The sequence below is a fragment of the Epinephelus moara genome, chromosome 1, assembly GCF_006386435.1.
Source record: "Epinephelus moara isolate mb chromosome 1, YSFRI_EMoa_1.0, whole genome shotgun sequence".
NCBI lineage: Eukaryota > Metazoa > Chordata > Actinopteri > Perciformes > Serranidae > Epinephelus > Epinephelus moara.
Genome location: NC_065506.1, coordinates 7499076 through 7520083, shown reverse-complemented (window position 1 = coordinate 7520083; position 21008 = coordinate 7499076). Strand labels below are relative to the sequence as shown.

The 21008-nt window shown below is 42.1% G+C and overlaps 1 protein-coding gene across 2 annotated transcripts in view; it reads right to left on the bottom strand.

Moving 5' to 3' along the window:
• The window catches only part of znf536 (zinc finger protein 536), a 242856-nt gene that overhangs the window by 211780 nt on the left and 10068 nt on the right, over positions 1-21008 (bottom strand). For both annotated transcript variants that reach the window (XM_050045695.1, XM_050045705.1), the window contains exon 2: positions 4427-4508. The gene's annotated coding sequence lies outside the window, so the exon portion shown is untranslated. The remainder of the gene's footprint in view (positions 1-4426; positions 4509-21008) is intronic.

The window sequence follows — 21008 nt, the reverse complement described above, 5'->3', positions numbered from 1 at the left end:
GTACCTCAAACTTGTACTGAAATATTACTGCAGTAAATGTACTTAGTTACTTTACACCCCTGCTACAGATATAAATTCATTTGAGGTAACAGTTGTAACTCTTTTTTCAGCAGCAGCTTTGGCATGTCAAGGTTTTATGTGTGTGTCTGTAAATGTTCATCCGTGTGTGTGTGTGTGTGTGTGTGTGTGTTCGTTCGTGGGTCTGTTTATGAATCTCTTTCTAGATAAGTCATCTGTGTGAGTGTATGCGTCTGCAAGTTTGTGTGTGAGTGCTTTGTGTGAGAAATGGTGTGAGAATACGTCAAGGAGAGCATGTGTTAGCTCTGCATCCAATATGAGGGAAATCTGTGCCACATACCTCCGATATGACACAAGCCAAAACGACATGACTCACCCATGCTATATTTGATTAATAAAACTACAGCCGGCGAAATGTGTTTCAAAACAGCAGATCATTACCAAGGCGCGGTTTGACTGGAGAAATGTAGCATTGTGTTATTATTATTAAGGTATGAAGACAAAATGTTTGTGTGTGTGTGTGTGTGTGTGTATGTGTGTGGAGCATCTGATACGATCAAAAATAACATCATCTGAGTGTTACATCTGTAGTTAAATATGTCTTCATTTTTCACTTTAGTGAGGCATATGTGAATGCAGGGTGGTAATTCAGATAGGTTGCCTCAGCATGTCCAGAGGAGGACAGCTGCCACATATATTTAGCCCTGCTGCACTGAATCTTATAATAAATGTTATAACATGAATTTCCCAGCTTCAAGAGAAAAGGTTTCCATTGATTAGCACTTTACAAGCAATCAATTTTTACAAACCGGCTTGACCCCCTCGTCTCTTTCTCTGTTTCTCAGGAAGCCAACTCTCAGGACGATGGTCTATTACGAATTAAAAGAATACAGAGAAGTGAGAGTGGATGAGTAATTATTGGAAAGAAGAAGACAGGAAGAGGAGTGATGCTGGAGAGACTTGTATAGATTTTAAGGGGAGCGAAGACAAATGTGAGCTACCTAAGAAGAAGAGTCTATTCCTGCCGTACGAGCACGGCGATAACAATGGCGATGATGATGACACACTGATTACAAACAAGCCAGGCGGGATGAAGCCTCCTAACCCCACAAAGCAGACATATCCCTCACTTATACTTGTCATATGATCTCCCATCACTCACTGACACACACAGACACACACGCACAGTACACACACTATAACGGCCCATCACCATGAGAGATGGGGTGGCCACGCTCCTCCAGCTCCAGGAATAATGGCTTGCACCTGTTAACCATGTCACCTCTGTTTGCTAATTGTCTCCTTGAGCTACATAGAGAGGAATTGACAGCGTTGTGGCTTTTTGACAGGCGGGGTGTGTGTGTGTGTATTGGGGGGGGGGTACCCTTAGTCAATATGTGATGAAATGACTGGCATCAAACTTATTTTACTTGGAGCAGCTCTATCGCTGGGTGGTTACTTCATTTTAATGACACATGTTTTGTGTTTAGGTTCCACAGGAAATTCAGAGTAAAGGGCAAGTTAGTATTTCTTTTTCCATGCTAGCGCTATTGATTTGTAATGAAGACCGTTTAGACCGATTATAAACAAACAAAAAAATCCGATTTCAACTTTGGATGTCAATATGTCTTCAAACTGCCGCTATTGATACTCAATTCCTTACAAGTCACATAAAGTTAATACATTTATGTGTTATTACTTTGTGTCCCTCATTCTAATTTATGTATTGGTAAAAAGCAAAATAAATGTTTTGATAACTCATCTTAGACTCTAGATGGCCTATCCACCTCACTCCTGGGGGTTCTAGTGCAGTAATGATTATGGGTGCAATTTCTGGTGAGTTAGTGGAAGCGGCAGTAAGCTAGGCTGTCTATGGTTAGCTACAGCTATGGCTAATCACGGTGGCTTTACATTAGTGATATAACTGAGCTCTTCTGATAAATTTGGCTTCATGTTTCACTCAGTAGACCGCAGTTTTAATAAATCAGTAGTTATAAAAATGTGTAAATTGCATTGTTAAGGCAGACAAGCGGAGCATTTGCTGGTAAGCACTATGATGATTCCCTTTACATAAAGCTAAAATTAATACAGAATTATGTTAAATGTTCACCCAATGTGTAAGTGTCTGTTTATGATTTGTAAAAAATCATAAATCATCTTTTAGAAGGAGTCGATGTTTACTGTAAGGTAGCTCAAACTCTATACTATATGTTAAGAGAGCAAGGCAAGCTAATTGCTAATGTGCTTGGTTAAAAAGGTAAAAAACCAATGCTTTGAGGTGGCTGTCAGAGAGGGCAGCGGTATGATGACACTATCCTGTCTGAGGGCTAACAGTAGGTCTGCTTCACATGTTTTATTTCCCAATCACTCCAGCAAAGAGGATCAGCGTACTGTTAGCTAACCGTTACCATTGGAAAAACACCGGTTCCAGTTTAGTGCCGGAGGTCGCCCCCTTAATTCACACATGGTATAATGGAGGCTAGAAATAAGGTGGATAAGCCTGCTGTACATAAACTTCATCAAACAAAATGTGCAGTCGTTATATTTAACTGAATACTCAGACTTTTTGTGATGGCCATGTTGCTCATTGTTGAACTGAGGTTGAGTTGATTGGATTGAGATCCATTTTCTGTCTGTGTGTTAAGTAGATAGATGGTCCAAGACACATTTAGCCTAGCGTAGCAGACTAAGGGCATGGAGAAAGAGCTAGCCTAGCTTCATTAAAGATATCTTCCAACGACTCCCAGCCTGACATATTTTCACACTTTATCTTCAGTATTTTAGACAGAAGTTGATTTTACCATGTTGTATCGCTGTCAGCCCAGTCGCCAGATTAAAATGTTGGCATTGTACGTTTCTGCAAACCATGGTTACATTACATTTGTTTGTTTGACATGTATCATATCAGCATTTCTGAAGTGATGTACTATATGAGCTGAATTAGTTATCGGAAGGTGGAAAGGATGGTGGGTGGCATGTCACTTTGGTGACCTTGGTGAGATTTTTTATTCTGGCAATTGGGTTGTATCCTAAGTGGTCAAATATTACAGTTCCGAAGTTAAGAAAATTGAAACTAAATCCAGGTGATTCTATAAAGGTTGAATCTGTTAGTCAGTTTTAGGCCTATTGGAACTCAGAGTATTTCTTTTAGTCCAGTTTTCTATTTGTAAAATACACAGATTTGCTGAGCCAGCACTGAATGTGACATTTGTCATAAAAATGACAAATGTTTGAGAGAAATGATTTAGCTGATCGCATGATGTCAATTCCAGGAGAATATCTCAGTTAATCTTTAATGAATGTCAAATTAATATTTTAAGATAATCATCTCAATAGTTCTGCATCTGGACATCCAGAAATTGGAGCAAGTAGCTCGTAAAAAAGAATGGTTGTAAAACTAAGTAGGCCACAGCTGTTATTTCAATGTGTTAGATACATTTAATCAACATTTCACATCTTGTGCTTCTCATTTCATTTTCAGGTGGAAGCAGGTTATGAACAATAAATAAGCTGCCACTAAAGGTGATCTTTTTTTTTTTTTTTTTTAATGAATGTAGTCACTTGAAAAAGCTGAACCTAATTAGATTCAAAAGTGTAGTCAAAAGAACTCTGATTCAAAAAGCAGGTTAGACACTAGACTTGAATCCGATAAAAAGACCCAACCTTGACTAGCACTAGCAGCAGCAACATGATTCAGAGGCTTCTATCTGGGTGTCAGTTTGTGACATCACCAACATATCCTGCAGGTCTTTCTGCTACCAGAGGTGCAAACATATGTGGCCTGACACCCAAGATAAAAACATTCGCAAATGCTACCAGTGTTCATGTTGCAGTCTTTATACCAAATGCTATTTAACTGTCTGACCACATTCTTGTCCCAATGTGATGTTGTTCAAGAGGTTAAACCACAGGAAAAAAAATGCAATAAATGGTGCAGTTCTGCATGACAGAACAGATGCAGAGACTCATGCAAGGTTACTTGTGTTCACTTAAACAATAATAGCTTGTGTCCACTTGCAAAGTTCAGGTCAACATGGTGACATTCATTCAAGTGATAAAAGCCTAAAGGGTTTGTTACTGGAATGTTGCCCATTCATTTAATCTGACTGGTCACAAAAAAAAAAAAAAAAAATGGAGGTGATGATAATAACATCTCCTCTATAATTTTGATGTACTCCACAGCCCGCTGACCGACCAAGTGGGGGCAAGTCATGGGCAGCTCCCAGGTATGAATGCCCCGGCACTGTGTCTGAGAAGCATGGCGCTGCTTAACAAGTGCATGCTCAATTGACTTTCCCCGGATAAACAAAGATTTAAATGAAAACAAAAGATGCATGCGCGGGTGTGCAAGTGTGACAGACACATTTAATATCCTCCCCTTTCCTGTGATCAATCGGTGTGATCGTACCTGTGTGACTGCCGCTGCTCCAATGAATGCCGGATGTCAGGAAGAGCGCCGACAGCTCCACAGAAGGTGGGACGACAAGAGCCTGTAAACAAAGCACACACACCAGGAAATTCAAAGTCACACGCATTTGAAGCTTGACAAGTTTGCAACATTGGCGACAGAAGAGAAATACCCATTAAAACATTGTGCATTGATTCCCCCCACCCTAACCCCCCTACATCTTTATTTTTCCTCAGGACTTCCTGTGAGGACGTGATGTCTTTTACACACCCATGAGTAATCTAACAAATGCATGAACTGTAATTGCTTGTACGTTTCAATATTTGACTTCTTTTCATTTTCTTCTCATTACAAGTTTTTATTTTGACACTGTAATATCCAGTTTAAAGTGAGGAAATCATAGTGGGACACGTACTAAGATGTCCAAGGTTTACAATTTGTAAGTTAAAAACAACAACAGAAAAAAAATTAAAAAAATAGGAAGCTTTGGTCTCATAAGCAGAAAACTGTGAGCGGAGCCTACACAGCCGAGCAGAGGATGTTATCTGATACAGCCTTGAAGCCCCGCCGCTTAACGCCAGAAAAATAATCAAGCCGACTCAAAGTATGTGAAGTAAAAGACTGCCACTCCCCTTTAAAGTAGCATGTAACTCGTTGAGTGGCATTTAAGCTGAGGCCTCACAGAGAGACGTCAAGAAACTGACAGCAGCTGGCTTTGACGTTTGATATGACTCACGATTTATGAAATTAAATAGGATATATTTCCTAAAACCTGCACAAAAGTTTTTATGCTTAAGGTGGGAAACCTTAAGAAGTTGTATAGTCTTATTCTTTTGTTGAAGAAGCCATTTGATCCATTTCCACGCAGCTGACTAAACTGCTCCCGATTTACATTTCATTTTTTGTGACATTTCAACTGTTTGCTTGAATCCGTTGAAGTTTGCTTAGATGGTAACCTGCGAGATCTTGGTTTTTGTATATTTACCTTCAATCTTTAGTGCTAAACGTTCAATGCTGTGTTGCCTCTGCACTCTGTTACCCAAAGATCACCTGTCTGTCAAAGTGTGCGCAATACTGTCCGTCCTTTTCTTGGTTGTGTCTGTAGGTGGCGCTCTTTTTTTGTGATTCATTAATGGACATTATTACTTAAAATTTTGGACTGGCAAAGGAGTGTGAGTCCAACAAATTCTCATGGCTATTCTGGATGTGGAGAGGCAGCCAGGCATGGAGAAGCTGGCTCAGTCCTACAGCGGGGGTGGGGAGGGGTGGAGGGGGAGCACAGATGTGGAGGGTCTGCAGGAGGGCCACCCAGATCTACCCACCACTACTGTTTCAATGGAGCATCAAGAGTAAAACTCACACTCGCATTCAGGGAACGCACACACACGCTCACACACACAAAGCCACGACATTGCCTTAAGTCACAATCTAAATTGGCTCCCAAGGGCATACCGACTACCTTGTTCACCAAAGGCATTGTGTATGTTTTCTGAGTGCTTAGCATATGCTGCCGTAACCTGAGATCTCTCTCTCTCCCTCCCTCTCTTTCTCTCTCTCTCTCTCTCTCTCCCCTGCACACACATACACATGTAGCTACACAAACACACAATGTTGCTAGAAGTTGCTCTGTTTTCTCCCTTTACGTATTTCCCATCAGGCCCTTAATTAAATTCAAAATAGTTCACATCTACCTATTAAACCATGTTGTGCCGACCGCCCACCAGACAAACCTCGACAGAGACGCAAATACAGGCAGGGTGATGGCGTGCGTGTGAGTTTTGTGGGGGAGAAAGTAGTAGGATGACAGGAGAAACTACTTCTCAGATCACAAGCGATGAGGAACGTCATGTCTGCTTTTTATGCTGCCACATGATATTGTAACACCGAAAGGTAAACACTCATTTTCCCCGTCAAAAATAATAATCTATCAGGTTGATTTCCTGGACTCGAGGCAGGGGTTGTTCTGCTTTTAAAGTTCAACATTTTCTAAATGATACTTTATTGCTGCTTGCATGAACAAAACTGAATACGGAGTCATAAAAATGGCTTGCATACTACATTCAAAGGCAGATGCAGGCAGGTTATTGTTCCACCAGAGTGAAACACCACAGCAAAAGCTACTGACACTTGATCGAATCTGCTACATCTATGATTTGATATCAAAGCACACTGCAGAGTAATGAAAATAGCTAACATTTTAAGACAGTCTAACCTTTCCTGTGTTTACCTTATTAAAGAGTGTGTACCTTAACTGGTAGTGCAATACACATAGGGGGAAAAACAATGTGTATAAAGCCGGCAGTGTTTAAGCAGGCGAACAGTAAAGTAATAGGCAAGAGCAGTGAAGTGTTGATTCTACAAAAGATGCGGGGGGAAAATTGCACCTTAGTGCACACAAGCAAACACACATGCATGCACACACACATTCCCTTCCCCTCCTCAATATACTCCCACAACACGGCCGGCTGCCTGGCAGCCGAAGTTAACATTTTCAGAGAAAATATTCCTTGCCTCCAATAGTCCGATGTAATTCATTTTCCATCTCTGTTCATTAATCATTGTTAAAATTAGTGATCCATTTCTTCCACTCTGCCATCTGCACTCAGCTTCCTAACAAACATGACACCTCAGCGCATAATAAAAGCTGACAGCTACGAGGAGGCCTTTCCAAATAGCTTTCTGCATATGTGCACCTCCACGACTTGATGCCGTTGTCAGACAAAAGTAGATTATTTAGACCGCTGGCTGGAGAGAGTACACAGATATGTGCATACACAAACATATATGGATATATATGTACATCCATGTGCATGCATATGTGTCCCAAGACTATGCAGCGACGATATATGTGTCAAAGAGGCAGAAAAATCGCCCACAAATAATCTCAGACCTCAGTCACGTGCACACGCTTCCACGCACATGCCAGCACATACACAAAACAACAGATGTGCTTAATCTTGAATGGAATGTGCTAAAATCCTGATAAGGAAAATCTCCCTCATACTTCTCAGCAAAGGGGTAAAGTGAGGAAAATAAGGTAAAAAAAAGGGGAAACATACAAAATCTGAGTAATCATGAAACCCAAGAGAGCGAAAGAAACAGAGAGAAAAGAGAGAGGCCTTAAAAGTTCTGTTTACCCATACAAGGTTTTTGCTTTAACTTCAGCTGGAATAGTGTTGTACTTTTCCATTTGCATTTGCTTCCAGCAGCTGTGGCATCCGTGTGTATTTGTTGTGATACTGTACTGTATATCAGCTCAGCTACACCCTGGTCTTCACTCGCTATGCTGAGAGCTATTTCAGAGGCTGGAATAGAGAGGAAGAGAAAGTGAGTGAGGGGGTCAGACGATGCCCCTGTCAGGTCACCCAGGCCTCATAAACACCCCTCTGATTCACATAAAAATACCTTGATGGAAAGCTATCCGGTGTCCAGATGCCCCTGCAGACATCCAGTAGCCTGAACAGATTTAGGTGCTTAAGATGTAGCAGGTTTGATACACTAGAATACTTAAAAAATGAGGTGCACACAGACTCAAAGTTTAATGAAGCATAAAGCAAAGATGCGCTCTAATATTTGCGATTTTGGCTGCACTGAAGAAGTGAAATAAACAGGTGCAGCATCAAAAACCCAGCGTATGAGTAAAGTCTTTAACACTTAACGCTCTGTCATTACTTATTTATGATCAAATGTCCTATTTATCACATAATTTCTATTATCACTGAATGATTTTTCCACCAAAATCAAGTAAAAAATCCTAAAAATCGTATTAAAAAATTCAACAAGAATAAATCTGAATCTTTCTCTCCCTCTGTCTTTCTCGCTCTCTCACGCACACACATATGCACAGCTTACCCACACTACCTTCCCCTAGTCTCTAGTTAACACCCCCCCAGACTGTCCCTTCTCACATCCACACACATATGCACACAATCACAAATGCGCACACACCCACACATGTACACACACTTAAACCTCAACAATCCTATGCCGCTGTAGTCCTCTGATTCTCTTCTGTACACACACATACACACACACGCTCAGACACACACTCGGTCAGGATCCCTCCCTGGCGAGGTGTGTGTGTGTCTCTGCCCGAGGCACAGCACATTAATCTATATAATGCCCTCAAAGAGAAGGCTTTTTCACACCGCTAACTGCCAAGGACTACGAGGGGCAGCGGCTGAGCCATGATTCAGCTGTTAGCCCAACTGGCGTCCCTGCGCGCACACCCCCACACGCGCGCGCACACCCCCACACCCGCACACACACACACACACACACACACACACACACACACACACAATATGTTAGCAGGGATACACACACACACCCTTCGCTGGCAAGACAGGCAACACAGACACCTTTGTGCGCTCACACAAGGACACACTCATCAACACTAGAGCTGGGTAACGATCCCCAGTACTTTTTTGCTGTAATGTATTGAAAAGTATCAAAAAGTGGCACTGAGGGCTCAATCAGGTTCACTCTCCTCTTCACTTATTCTTTACAGAAACAGTTCCTGATTTAAATCATAACTTTGCAAGTTTTGGACCGTATCACACTGCAGCAAAGATCTTGTACAGCTGTGTGCGTATGGAAATTTAATATTTGAGTTTCGTTTCTTAGGTAAAATAAAACAGTGCTCATGTAGAAAAATTCCATTCCTTAATAAAAGTCATTGAAAAAAAATTGTATTTTGGGATGTGAACCCAGGTATATCGGCACTATTGATGAAAAATTTAAATCCAAATCTAGCCCTGTCTTTGTCGGCTTAAGGTACATCATGATTTTGATTACATACTGTATATAAAAGTGCACACAGTGGCTGCAAAAGTCACAAGAGTACCCCACTGAATTTTAAGGTTTGACCGATAAAATTCAGAGAGCACCAGAGCAAATCAGTGCAGAAGAATCTGCTCTCTGCCTCCGTCACCATCAGCAGACACTACAGAGGACGACAGTTTACTGATGTTACCTTGCAGGATTTCTGGGCTTCACCGTCCTCATATTTCAGACTGTAACCTCTTGCCAGTGTGTGAAGTTGCCCAGTGCAGATTTAATATTCATTTGTTGCACGGAGGGCCACAAAACAGACAGCCCAGAGCGGTGATTGGAGGGCCAGTGCTCAGAGACAGACGGCGAGCAGAAGAGCAGCTAAATCATCTTGACATTCACCAAGAAGTAGCCACACAGAAAGCTACTGCTGCTGTTAGTTCTCCCATCGACTAATTTGGTTCTACTTAACCCCTAAACACCCCACGCGCGCACATACACACACACACAGAAGTGGATGCAAGGCAAACAGAGGCTGACACACATATATGCACACGCACGAGAGCGCACACACACGCGCCTCACAGTGACACATTTAATTCCAGGTTCTCAGCACATCTGAATTACAGCAGGCTGATGAGGGAGAGAGGGCCAGGCCCCTCCGGACTGATTAGCATCATTTAAGAAAGCCTTCCTTTTTTTCTGCCCGCTTCAGTGACCTCTCTCTCCTGCTCTATCACTCTCTGCCACTCGCCGGGGCGACCCACCCACCTCCCAGCCTACAATATGGGTGGCATCCCCGCCAGCACAAGTCAATATGGAGTACACTCATTTACATCTAACACAGGAGAACAACTCAAGTGCCTGTGCCTCTGGGGCTATTTTATTCCTTCAAGTATTCATAGACAACTGCTTGTTAGCTTTAGATTCTGTTTTCTAAAAGTGTGGACAGAAGGACATAACTAACGCATATATACGTCAGGCGCCATATGATGCAGTTTTTTTCTGCTCGTGTAAAGTAAATAAGACAGAGCCTGTTTTATTTGTGCATATTTCCCCCCGTCTAAATTATATAAGCCTTGCACATGGCTTAAAATTTTGTAAAGCTTTTCTCAAAATCCTACTTATGGTTGCCATTCTGTGCCAAAAAGTTCATCTGGCCTGTAAATTTAAGCATGGATTACAAATATTCAAATCATGAGCTTACTGTTCAAATAAACATTTCCAACAGGGAGGGGAAAAGTTGCAAGGCATACACTTTCAGCATAATTCCTCCTCTGGCACCTCCCCTCCCCTCGCTCCTAATAAAACAACCACAAAAAAAAAAAAAAAAAAAAAAAAGCAGGGAAGAGAAAGGGGTGGGTTAGGGGTGGGAAGGGGGAGAAAAAAGACAAGAAATGCAAAAACAAAAGACAGAGTTAAAAGTTTGCCTTCTTCATTTACCGTGCGGCTGGATAAACAGTGTTGATGAAATATGTAATTAATGTAATTGTAACCACCTATGCAATTACAGTCAGCCGGGTGGGCTAACCCGGTACACCCTACCATAGGACAATAGGGCACCTTATTACAGTTTTAAAAGGGGGAGGGAGGGAGAGGGGGGTGAATAAAGGGGGGAGGCTTAAGCTGGTCAGCTGCTCACCACATGGTAGAAATAATAAGGACTGAAGTCACAATCATTTCAGCTTTGGTTTAGCTTCGCTGATCACTGCACTTTATACTGGACAATACAAATACCTGACAAACCTCCTGGGCATCCAGGGATTTCTGAGTCATTTTATATATGATACACATATTAAATGACTAAATACAATGTGAGAGACTAATCTGCAGTGGTGGAGGTATACTTCTAGAAAATTAAAGTAGTCATTTCCCACTGTAAAAATTAAAAAATTGAAAAGATCACTTAAGTGTAAAATGTACTGAAAGTACGGAGAGTTAATGAACTCAAAGGAGATAAATGACTCCTCTGAATGTGATACCATAATATATTATATTACTACATTATTATTGCTTCTGCATTAATGTTCAAGTAGCATTTTATTGTTGTAGTTGGTCAAGGGGGAGCAAGTTTAAACTACTTTCTATATCGCTGGCTATTTTAATCTGCATTCTGTTGTATGAGTCGGTCATACTTTTAATGCAAAGTCCTAGTTCTGTTGCTAACCTGTGAAAACTATGTATCTCCACTAAAGACAGGCCTGTTTGGAGCTTTGTTTCTAAGCCTTTCCTCGATCAGCTAATGGGTTTTTAAATGGTTTAGAGGAACTTCTTAACCCATAAAGAAAAACTCAGTTCTGTAGTTTTTTCCTAAAAAATTCAAAATAACAAAATTTGGAGATATGTGGTTTCCATAGAATAGCAATGACAACAGCTATCAAACTGGAAGTTGCATTTCCAGCAGAACTTTGTAAGTGTAGAAGAGTAAAATACTTCCCTTGATAATGTCATGGACCTGAACTAGGCTATAAAGTGCCATGAAGTGAAAATACTCAAATACAAATATCTCATATCTAGTACTTGACTAAATCTAGTTGTTACGTTCCACTATTGGTTCTATCTGTTATGACTTGATCCAAAGCATTTACACATCTATTTGAATATTTATGTATTCTTACTGCACAGTATGACCTCCTGCTTTCACACTAACCTGCCACCATCTGCAGCCTCCAAAAAGGCTCAGAATAAAACCAGTCCTGGTCCCTAGTACAGACAGCTATACAAATGTAGCATCAGTAGACAAACATATTGTCACCTGGGTAAAATTTGGGTTGAGGTGCAGGCTGCTTCCCAGACCCGTTCACACTGACAGCCGGTGTTATCCCAGGGATTAAAATAGCCTCTTCTCTGCTACCCGCCCCTGCCCAGCATTAAAGTCTTCCACATTTGCAAAATTGCAAACAGATGCAACTCAAGTACCTGCAAATAATCTGCCAAGACCAATTTCAAAAGGGAGATTTCAGAATATGTGGGAGTCATTAGAGGGAGTATTATTTCAGCGATGAGCGCAAGAGGGCCAGCCGTGGATCACCCAACCAGATGGGTTCTGCTGCCTTTTATTCAGGAAGAAAGAAGCCGACGTGTTCTTCATCTCCCCCATTCCCCTCAAATGAAGATATATAACTTGTATGAAACAATTACGGCAGAATATTGGAAGTTTCAGAAGCAACCAAAGAATGTCAAATTTCCTTTCGAGTTTCTCAAAACAATCTTTTCATCTTCTTCCCAGTGAGGATGCTTTCGGATGGGGGCTGCGGAGGGGAGGGCTGGGGGGATTTTTCGATGTAAACGAGGATACAGACACAGAGATCTGAGGCTTTTTATTGTTTTGTATTGAGTGTTAAATATGAAAAAGAATTAAAAGGTAGACGCCTTAAAAGGGGCCTGTGGCGTATGTAAATGAAATATGTTTCAGAGCCATAATTTGCAACTGCTGCTGTTGTTATTTTTCAGACGGTTATCTGAAGTTTTTCTGGTCGCCTCAGTGCGGCTTTAAAGCAACGAACAACAAAGCGTTCACCAATTAAAGACGATTTTAACACCAAGAACTGCAGCAAACTTCATTAGATTCTCCATCCAGCCGCTGACAAAAAGCCTATCAGAATGCATCTTTAAGCGTCCATAATGAATAATGTATAATGAAAACACACTTTTTTTCCTCACACTAGCCATTCACAACATCTACCAGCCCTTATAACAAATGAAATGTTTATATCAAATGGAATTTGATTAGGTGACTGGTTATTATTGCTAGTAGGGAAGCAGAATAACAATCTAAGGCACTTTAAAAATGATCAAAATCGCCAAGCCCTTGAAACAATACACATTCAATCAAATTCTTCATAATTGTAACAGTAGGAAGCATTTTAGGCATTCCACCCACAACAAACAGGCTTTGTTCTCCTGTTATGAGAGGCAGCGAGGGGACACAATCAAGTGCGTGAGAAAGCCAGGAACGCAGGATTTCAAGCAATTCCTCCCTCTTTCTCTTTCTCTCTTTCTATACCCCCCCTCCTCCCTTCTCTCTCTTTTTTTCAGGGTCGCCCATATTATTTGCTTCCTGTCTCATTGTAGCTGGCAAAAAGAGAATTTGGTAATTGAGTGGTACAGAACATGTGCCCTCCCTGCTCGCAGATGACAGATGGATTATAAAAACTTCAAAGGCGAGCATTTGGAGCACCAGGGGAGAGATGCTAGGTATTTGAACTATCATTCTTTACCCAGGAGACAATGACTGCCTGACATGGTGCATACATCAAGGAATAGTGCAACGGCACAGACATAATCCAACACACACATGCACACACACCCTTCCTTTTACTTCTTTTCCATCTCTCTTCCTCTCCTTCTCCCTCCCTGTGCTATATATTTAACATCCTGTTCTGAGCAACTTTGCGCCAAGCTCGGGAACATAACAAGTAGGGGGTAACACTGAGAGGAGGAGGAGGAGGAGGCACTGGCAGGGGAAGTAATCTTATCTTTGCATTTTCCTTTTCTTGACTTGTCACCTTTGTGGGCTTTTTTCTTGCAGCTCTCAGGGTTCAAACTGTGGCGTCTCCTTTCCCTCTGGTCGGTAAAATAATCAGAGTTTAGCTTTAGCTTTGTGGCTTTGTGTTTTTAAAAGTACAGCCAGATTAGCAGGCCTTGAGGAAAACTGTAAGCACTACTGTACCGTAAGTGAAGAGGAGAATGGTGGGCGGCGACGCCTATAATCATCTTATAAGCATGATTTATGAAAAGGGCCATCTGCTTTGCCTTACTTAAGCACGGAGGCAACCTTTAATAATATAAGGACACGAGGAAAAGGGGGGGACAGTGGGGGGTGAGTGCAAATGGGAGGGGGGGGGACTGTTCGACACAATGACACACACACACACATACACACACACACACTGATTTCAACTAACTGATAACAGGAATGCAAGTTTCCCTCTCCCCTCCCACTCTTCTTCTTCTTCTTCTTCTTCTTCCTGTCTCTTTTCCTCTTCAGCATCCAGCCATTAGTTCAGATGGCAGCTAATCACCGTTGACCTCTCCTGTCACACCATTTAACCCCGGCCCCTCCCCTTGACCCTGAAGGAATTAGCAGCCTCACTGTAACACACACACACACACACACACACACACACTTCCATACATCTCACAAACTACCTTGCATACAGACAAAAAAGTCTCTACACTCTCTACACACTACACAGTTTGCTCCCTCAGGTTTCATGACCACACTGATTCTCTGTATGAAGTAAAACCAATGAAACAAATTATTGTATGTGATATTTCACACCTCATAAATGCACAGGACCCTACCACATTATCATACAGTCTATAAAATGTCCAAAATTGCATTCCATTACAAGTTTCCAAATCCAACTTGACATCCAAACAGCTTATTTTGTCCAACATTCAGTCCACCATTTCATCATATTCAGTTCAGTATCACAGAGGGGGAAAAAAATACACATGAGAATCTAGAACCAGTGACTTTTTGTTTCAAATTTGACTTAAATGATTCATCCTAATATTTGTGGCTGAGGAACGTGCTGAAAGTCAACAAACTGATTAATCGATTACTAGATCTCTCTCGAATGGTTTTGATTTTTTTTCTTATTACCTGATTTTTTCTGGGGTTTTTTGACCAGCAGTTCCGAATCCAAAGAAATTAAATGCACAATTATTTTTGATCATCAATATTGTCATCATTTAATTTCTCTGTATCAGCAGTAGTTTTCGCCATCGTTTGGAGGGACATAAGCCTGTTGAAATTCTATCCTGAAATTCCAATACAACCCCGCAAATTAAAAAGCGAGGAACGAACTGAAACCTGCTAAGTGATATCATAACACATTTCACACACGAAGAACAAGTGCGTCTCAAAGTGGTGCAGCATCGACTTGATTGGCATTCATGCCCCAGCTGCTGCCCTTTGGCCTCGCGGTGACCTGGAAATGGCTCCCAGCGCGACCTTAAAGAGTGACGGCGGCAACGATGGGAGATGTGTGTGTGTGTGTGTGTGTGTGTGTGGGGTGGGAGAATGTCTGTGTGGGTGTGGGTGTGGGGGGTGTCATAATGAGGCCATACGGCATATGCTATTGTCCTACAAGCCACATACACACACACACACACACACACACACACACACACACACATTGCCACATGTGCATACAGACACTCACACATGCCCCTCCCCATGTGGTCACCTTTTCAGTGTCCATCAGGATTGTCGGCCTAATCCTCGTCGGATCATCTCATCAATGCCTAGGCTGTTTATGTGTAATGGATCCCATCTAACTCCCTTTCTCTCCAACCCCCAGTGCTCCCCTTTGCCCCCTCCGCCCCCCTTCACTCCTTCCCTGCCTCCCTCCAGGTCTCAACATCCCCTCCTCCCTCCTTCTTAACCACTGTTCCTCAAAGGAACTGCACTGAAATTTCGTTGTACCTGTTACAGTGACAATAAAGATATTCTGAATACACAAACTTTATTTCCTTGATGTACCTTTTTATTTGTTTTTACCACTGATCACTTCTAGATATGCGGTGAGTAAAAAGGAGGCAGATTGGTCTCTGTATTGAATGTAATGTGAGGTGTCAGTGCTCTACAGGGAAAAACACACTGTACACTTGTTCCCCAGTAGTCAATGTATGTTCAGTAATTTTTTATATTCTTATAAAAAGTCCATGTTTAAAAAATGTTTTGGGTGACTAGAGGACAAATTGATTAAATTATGATTTAAATTTTAAATGTATAGATACTGCATAACTATCTTATAGGCTTTAACCAAAGATATAGATGTTGTTATTATTGTTTTTGTGGTGTGTAAAGTCAGACTCTAGTTTTCCTACCACTCAGTTTTGGGTATGGCAGAATTCAAAATAAATTCCAGATTACTGGTCCGCCGCATTATTTTCTTGACAAACCTGTCATGGAAACTGTATAATCATTTGTCTTTCCACCCTTCCCATCCTTCCTCACTCTCTTCATCCTCCTCATTCTCCTCCTCCTCGAAGCCTCGCAGCATGTGTAAGCAGAAGCGCACGTGCTCCCTTCGCCCTCATTACGAGCTAACTACGCTCTTTGATTAAAAGCGTGTACAGAGAGGAAGACAGAGAGAGAAAGAATGAAAAGAGAGAGAGAGAGAGGGAGAGAGAGAGAGAGAGAGGAAGAGGTGGGGGGAAGAGAGGAACAGGCCGAACCTCCATAATTAAGATCACTTCACAGATTACCTCCGGCAACAAAAGCGCGGCAAGCAGCCGCCCGCAGCCACAGAAATTGGATGAAAAAGGGGTGTTGAGGAGGAGACTGACCTCCGCCGCTCTCCGCTGGGCTCCACACGAACACGAGCCTCGGCTGGATCAAATGCCCCTCCCAGCAGTAACTGACACACATAGACACACACGCGCGACAGGTACCAGTACATGCTGTAGAGTCAGAGAGACGGTGGACTGAGGAAAGGCACACTTCTTACAGGCAGAGGCACACTTCTTACAGGCAGAGGCACACTTAGAGGATTCAGCACCTGCGGGCTTACATTTTATTACAGGCCGCATATCAAAAAACACACACTGACACACACGTCTCTGCTAAGTACACTGCCTGAAGAGGAGAAGTATCCACTGGTGCAGACCATCACTCCCCTGAGCTGACTAAGTCTGAAAAAACTCCTCCGTGTGTGATGCCACCTTCACAATATTTTGAGAAAAGGACACGATTGCCAAGATAGCAATCAGTTACAATTTATTTTAATATTCAACAATAATGAGCTGCACTTTATACCCTGAAATTGGTGTATTTCCTGGCATGTTTGATTCTTGTGGGACGCACCATTCGCAACGCTAAATGAGAGACAGTGGAGCTAAAAAATTCCCAAATGTCCTATTTAAAATTACCACTAGGAGGCTGATATGATGTCTTTTTTCCTCATTTGGAAGCAAGTTTTCACCAAAAATCTGATATGATGCAAACATAGAATTACACCCACCGATAGGATCCTCTCACCCATGGGCTTCCACAGGGACCATCCTCCAAACCAACACATAGAGATGCATTTGTCTCTGCTTTTACTCTCTGTGCTCTTTGCCATTCCTCTGTCAATTTCCACATCCTCACCCTCAGCGCTTTTCTGTGCTGCTCACCTCGTCCTCCTGAGTCCACCTCTCCCCCACCCCACAAAACCAACCCTGATCTCCGGCGAGCAGGGGGGAGGCCATTTACTCTAATCACAGGGATCCAGCAAGAGCGCCTCAAAGCCCTCGGGGGCTGATCGGCAATCAGAGAGACGGAGGCTACGAGGGAGACAGAGAGAAATAAACTCCACCTCAACTTCAGATTTGTGGAGCAAACCTTTCCGAGCCCTAATCCGAAGCAGCTCTGCCGTGTGATTGTCCTGTTGGTGGGGAGGCATTTGGGAGGATATGAGCAAAGAGTTTAAGGACTTCCTGTGACAGAGTAAAGTCTGGTCAAGGGGGTCACAGGCAGGTTGAAGTGTGGAGGCGCACAGTCAGGACAGGAAGAAGGGCAGTAAGTGTGTACGTGTACTGTGCTGTGGCACAATATGAGCTTATCATCTGTGTGGCTTTTGATAAAGTGAAACTAAAACTCAGCTGTGTATGCAACTAGCACAGCAAGTACCAGGCAGTTGAAGAGTTGAACAATGTACTCCAAGATGGTTCCCATTCATTCATATGAAAATCCACGACTTTGCACTGAGATGATGGCAACAAATAAATACACACATAACTGTTCTACACTCTGGGGAAGTAGTACAAATGTTGAACCTGCATTTAATTTACCTCCGAAGTTCCAGCACACTAAGTCCGAAAACCAACATATTGTGAACAATACCAGTCCCAGGTAAGCCATTATTAGCAATACCAGCTGATGGCAACACATTACGCTGCAGACACTGTAGGAAACCAACACTGTAGAAACATGTCCACAGATAGAAGTTGGACAGTACGGTGTATACGAGTGTTTTAATGAGACATAAATAAGACATAAGTGCTAATTAACAGTAAATCACTACAGCTTTCACTACAGTTGATGCTCTGAGCTAGGCTGACCAAGCGTCCTCTTTTGCCCGGACGTGTCCACTTTTGATGTCCTGTCCGGGGCGTCCGGGGGGTGTTTATAAATTGATGATAATGTCCGGTTTTCCTTGTGTGTGTGTGTGTGTGTGTGTGTGTGTGTGTGTGTTAGAGTGCGGCATGGGCCGCATATTTCTGTCCGAACCCGACAGTCATTCTGTTTTGTTATGTCCGAAACCGAACCGAGCCCAACATTATTTAATGACTAAAGCACTGAGTTTGTGTCACACAGTTGTCATGGTTACAGGCTATTTAACAGGCCGGGCGTGTGCCGTGGGTGCTCCGCGCACGGCATATCCTACCCTTCAGCTCTGAAAAAAAACCCGTTTAAATCTTAAATTGAATAAAATCGTGACCGTAAAATCAAATGTCTAATAGAATCGTTGATTTTGAGAATTGTGACATCTCTTCTAATAACTAATTAACACAAAGCACATCAGAGCACACTTTTTGAACTGATGATTGTGCTAATGAAAGCCAAGTTATTGTAATTCATCCCAAGGGGATTATGAACGTTTGTGCCAAATTTCCTTCCAATGCATCCTGTAGTTGTTGAGATATTTCACTCTCAGACAAAGCGTTGGGCCATCATTGACATCCTTACAGCCATGATTGATACTAACGGACTTTGTTCGCAGTTTGAGGTGTTCTGACCTGTTTATTTTTCATTTACAGAAGTATCTTTTATAATCCTGCTCTGTGCGCCTTTTGATCAACAAGGGTTTTTTTTGTGTGTTTTTGCAGTACTGCGCGTGGTTATTAAGACAATTTGGCAGCGACTCTGACTGGCTATGCCACATACAGCGCAGTCACTGTTTAAAATCTGTCCAGTTGTCTTACTGCTTGTTTCTTTCCTTGTCTGACTTCTTTTTAACAATGTCACCACATTCCAAGATCTCAGCACTCGCTTTGGTGTTATCATAACCTAAAGAAAGATCCAAGTTGTAATAAAGGAGAATTATCATTTAAAAAGTCACTCTCCTGACTGTGATTTGGTACAAAACTGAGTTATCATCATAGACAGCACAGTCCAAACTGAGAAATAAACAACTTGTAGGCATTGCATGTCCTTTTCCTATCCTTTCTTTAATGACTTCCATAGAGTAACAGAAGGTTAGAAATAGCGACTGACCCCCCGGTTTTTAGGACACACATTGTGATCGGGTTAGCAGACTTGAAGTGTGAACTCACTCCCACCCTTTGAATCCTCAACCACACCATGGATGCAAANGCAGATCTGACAGTCCTGTTTACCAAAGCAGCCGACAGACAAGCTGAACAAGGGCCCGGGCCACAGCACTTCCACTTAACTCTCTCCCCATTACTACGATTGGTGTGAACGACACAACAAAAGAGATAAAATCCTGAGGCGAAGAAAACAACTGCAGCTCACGATCAAGAATAATAATAATAACAAAAAAGACATGGATCAAAACAAAAGAGGAAAAGGAAGACGGGGAGGAGGTGGTGGTGGTGGTGGTGGTGAGGGGGGGGGTCTAAAGAGAGAGAGAGGAGATGATGAGGTGGGCCGTTTGAAAAAAAAAAAAAGATGATTTGAGAAAATTGTCGGAAATTGCGGGAGATCTGTTAAAGGTTTCTTTTTCAGCAGGGGTGGGAGCGTATCTTATGACTTAAAAGAGGTATTAAAGGAAAGAGTCAGGCGCCAGGGGAATTCTCCCACGTCGGAGAGCTCTCTTTTTAAATTCAACCCCGGTAATAACGCAGATAAATAATAGATAAATAGTATTTAGCTCCCACCTTGAACAACAATTTTTAAAGTAGTTCATGAAAGACTGACAGCTCTTGGCGAGCAAACGCACTTACACAAACACACAGGCTCACGTGCATGCGCCCACACACATGTTATTTGTATTTTACCTAATTAAATATAACACCAGGTGGGATCGACTGATTGTGTGTGTGCACATGTGTGTGTGTCTATGTGTGAGTGTGTATGTGTGCATGGACGGAAAAAGGAGAAGCAGAGGAAGAGGAGGAAAGATAAACTATTTTCAATGAATTTCTTTAAGTTCACATTTGTCATTAGCCGTTTCATTAGAAACTGATTGTTATTGTTATAAGTCACTGGAAAGACAGTCTATTGCATTTTTTTTAATAATGCTTGGGAGGGTCTTGCTCTTTTTTATATAAAATGAATAGGAGATTGACCCCCCTCCCCACCCCAAAAATTTTTGTACTGTCCCTAAGTTTTTCTAATATTCTCTGATATTTAAAAGAGGCCTTTTGCTGTCTTACCGTAATGATGTTCCAGATAATAATATCCTGTCCTCAAATAAGGGCATGAATAAACACATATATTTACCTTTTTAAAAAAAAAAGAAGCACAGTAGCAACCCTTACTTTGCGTCTCATGGCAGCTACGCCTCGGAGATGTGGTCGCGGCTGCGCCAGGCGTTTACAGAAGGCTGTGTGTTTAAACGCCTGGAATGCTCATTTGCCTTTTGGGTTCACTTATTTACTTTTGCATAAATGGAGAACAGTAATGTGGTATTAAGGGGCTTCTCAGGGGGAAAGTTGTGTGTTTTTAAAATGCAGCCTTTTTTAAATGCTCCCTCAGTTTGCTATATTAAGGAAGGTTGATGATTAATGCAGCATAGATGTAATTTCTCTTGATTAAAAAAAATGAATTAGAAAAATAATGCCAGACATGAGATGAGCTCAACCTCAACCCCCCCCCCCCCCCCCCCCCCCCACCCCCCCCCCCCTA